The sequence below is a fragment of the Mus musculus genome, chromosome 7 (assembly GCF_000001635.26).
Source record: "Mus musculus strain C57BL/6J chromosome 7, GRCm38.p6 C57BL/6J".
Classification (NCBI taxonomy): Eukaryota; Metazoa; Chordata; class Mammalia; order Rodentia; family Muridae; genus Mus; species Mus musculus.
Window position 1 is genome coordinate 14,339,690 of NC_000073.6, and position 3,642 is coordinate 14,343,331.

The 3,642-nt window shown below is 40.5% G+C and overlaps 1 pseudogene; it reads right to left on the bottom strand.

Moving 5' to 3' along the window:
- On the bottom strand, positions 2,110–2,724 carry Mrps36-ps3 (mitochondrial ribosomal protein S36, pseudogene 3; annotated as a pseudogene).

Sequence of the window (3,642 nt, forward strand, 5' to 3'; positions counted from 1 at the left end):
TATTGCTGAGGTGTTTTTTTGTATGCAGCAGAATTATGGATCCTGTTTTCACATCCATTCTCTTAGCCTGTGCCTTTTTATTTTTGAATTGAGTCCATTGATGTTGAAAGATATTAATGACCAGTGATTGTTATTTCTTGTTATTTTGATATTGGTTGTATTAGTATGTGTGTGCTTCCCTTGTTTTTGCTGTCGTGGAAGTACTTATTTTCTGTGTTTTCTTGTATCCTCTATGGGTTGGAGTTTTCCTTCTTGTATTTCTGTAGGCTGGATTTATAGATAGATATTGGTTGAATTTGGATTTTTATTGAAATACCTTGTTTTTACATGAAACTCAAGAAGAATGAAGACTGAAGTGTGGACACTATGCCCCTCCTTAGAATTGGGAACAAAACACCCATGGAAGGAGTTACAGAGACAAAGTTTGGAGCTGAGATGAAAGGATGGACCATGTAGAGACTGCCATATCCAGGGATCCACCCCATAATCAGCATCCAAATGCTGACACCATTGCATACACTAGCAAGATTTTATTGAAGGGACCCAGATGTAGCTGTCTCTTGTGAGACTATGCCGGGGCCTAGCAAACACAGAAGTGGATGATCACAGTCAGCTAATGGATGGATCACAGGGCTCCCAATGGAGGAGCTAGAGAAAGTAGCCAAGGAGCTAAAGGGATCTGCAACCCTATAGGTGGAACAACATTATGAACTAACCAGTACCCCGGAGCTCTTGACTCTAGCTGCATATATATCAAAAGATGGCCTAGTCGGCCGTCACTGGAAAGAGAGGCCCATTGGACTTGCAAACTTTATATGCCCCAGTACAGGGGAACTCCAGGGCCAAAAAGGGAGAGTGGGTGGGCAGGGGAGTGGGGGTGGGTGGGTATGGGGGACTTTTGGTATAGCATTGGAAATGTAAATGAGCTAAATACCTAATAAAAAATGGAAAAAAAAAGAAGCTTGAAAAAAAAAAGAAATACCTTGTTTTTAATACCTTGGTGATTTAGAGTTCGGCTGGGTATAGTAGTCTAGATTGTAGTGAGTTGACCTAATGTTGCTTGTATTCTAATGTTAATTTCAAGCCCCTAAAACTGGTTAACCCAAATACAAGAGAGTCTGCATGTGAGACACTGAGTGACCTTGTCCTTAGTTAATTGTGATTGGTAAATAAAGATACCAACAGCCAATAGTTGGATAGAAGTGCTATAGGTGGAGTAGGTTCCATTGGGTAGAGAGGACCAGAAGGAAGGAAGGATTAGGAAGTAGCCATTATGGGATAAAGGAAGAATATGCAGGAGAGGAGAGAGAAGAGTGGCCATGGGAGAGAGAGAGAGAGAGAGAGAGAGAGAGAGAGAGAGAGAGAGGAGGAGAGTATGGCCCCGTGGGCTGCCCAACTGGAGCTAAGAGGAGCCAAGATGAAACATAATAATAATAATAATAATAATGTTTCAGGGTTATCATTACAAAAATAGACTCTTGCGGCATGGCCCATAGGTAGCTGCCCAGTTATGGTTCTGCATAAGGCTATCTTGAAACTCAACCACCAAAGATGGAGGAGAAATCCTGAACATGGATTTTTAACATTTTCTACTACATAGATTGGCATTTGTGATTTTTAAAGTTGCAAGATATCTGTCTGGATCCTTCTAGCTTTTAAAATTTTTGTGGAGAAGTCAGGTATAATTCTGATAGGTCTGCGTTTGTATGTTACCCGGCCTTTTGCCCTTGCTGCTTTTAATATTCTTTCTTTATTTTGTAGATTTTGTATTTTGATAATTATGTGCTGAGAGGATTTTCTTTTCTGGTCCAGACAAATTGGTGTTTTATAAACTTCTTGTATGTTTATAGGCATTTCTTTCTTTAGGTTGGGAATGTTTTCATCTGTGATTTTGTTGAAAATATTTTCTGGGCCTTGCCCCTGGGACTGTTTAGCTTCTTCTATTCCTATTATTCTTAGGCTAGGTCTCTTCACAATTTCCCAGATTTTCTGAATGTTTTGTGTCAGGAATTTTTTTCAGATTTAACATTGTTTTTGACTGATGTATGAATTTTTTCTATTATATCTTCTATGCCTAAGATTCACTCTTCCATCTCTGATTTTTTTTTTGCATTTAAAAATGTAGACTTTAGTAAGTGTACAGGTCACCTTGTGGAGAATCTGACCAAGATACATAATGTAGGAGATACAAGTGACCACCTGGAGTTTCTACACTTCATTCTGCTTACACAATATTTATTAAAGTTGTTTAATATATGACTTTCCATTTGACTTTGTAGAAGTCCTTTATTGCAAAGCCAATCCTTCTGTCTGGTGACAAGCAGCAGCCACGACCATCATTCTGGATGTCCACTCTGGATAGATTCCATTTCCTCTTGAGACAGGTTTCCTTCTGTATTTCTGAGGTAATGCTTTTATTATTTCTTTGTGTCTGGTGGCCCCTGATGCATCAGTAAATCTGGGGACATATTTCCTTTAGAATTCTGTGAAATGACAGAGGAGTGGGAGGGTAGTGCAACAGATCCCAAAGTTTCTGAGGCTCTGAGTTTAGGTTTGTCTCTTCTGTAGGGAATCTTATTAATGTAGCATGTGGATTCACTACCTTCAGGACACTGGTGGCAGAAGCCATCTTACTACCCATTGTGACACCCCAAGCAGGGGCAGCTTCCTGGGTGCAAGCAAGCCACAGAAGTATTGGTAGTGGGCAGGGTGGGAAGGACCTATCTCTGATATTCTTTGGTGATGCTTGAATCTGTTGTTCCTATTCTCTTCCCTAGATGTTCTATCTACAGAATTCCTTCAGTTTGTGATTTCCTTGTTGCTTCTATTTCAACTCTCATGTCTTTCAGAATTTTATTGATTTCAAGGCTTTGAGGTATGCTCTCAGCTTCAGGGACTATCAAAGAGAATTACCATGCAAAGGCAAGCAGCAAACATCTATGAAGGCCTCCTTGGTAAGCCATATTCTGATCTGTTGAGATATCAGTATGGAGTAAGTGGATGTTGGGTGGGGGGATTCAATGGATACTGAATATTCTCTCATTTAATGCAAAAAAGAAAAACATTGCACTGTCAACCTGAGGTTATGGTCTGGCTTTATGTCTTGTTTATCTTGTCTTTGGTTTCATTTTTAATCTCTCTGTTCCACCTTTTGTACTTTCTGTGTTCATTTATTTACCTTTGACTTGGGGTAACTGAACAGACAGGATTGTCAATAAGACTAGCAAGCCTAACAGCTCTCTAAACTGCTTAAATAAAACTGACAAACTTTACCCCCCCCCCACCTCCCGAGTCAAAGAGGATTGTGATTATCTTATCACCAAAAGGAACTTCCAAACATTCTGTGAAACATAATGGCTCACATTTGGGGTTGAATGGCCCTTCTAGGGTACCTTTGATTCTCAGATAACCTGGGCAGTGGTCAATGTTATCCTCCATAAGCTTGGCCACCTAAATCAGATTGGGTGTATCTTACCTTGGGTTGAAGCATCTTCCAACCAGGCCCCACCTGGATGAAGGTCTAAATGATCCAAACCACATAAAGTGGCCAAGCCCTGGTAGATGGGCTCTTTGAGGGTCTGCAGTACAGACCCAGGAGCCCACTCTGAAACCTGTTCTACAACACTCACAGGAAGAAGACTC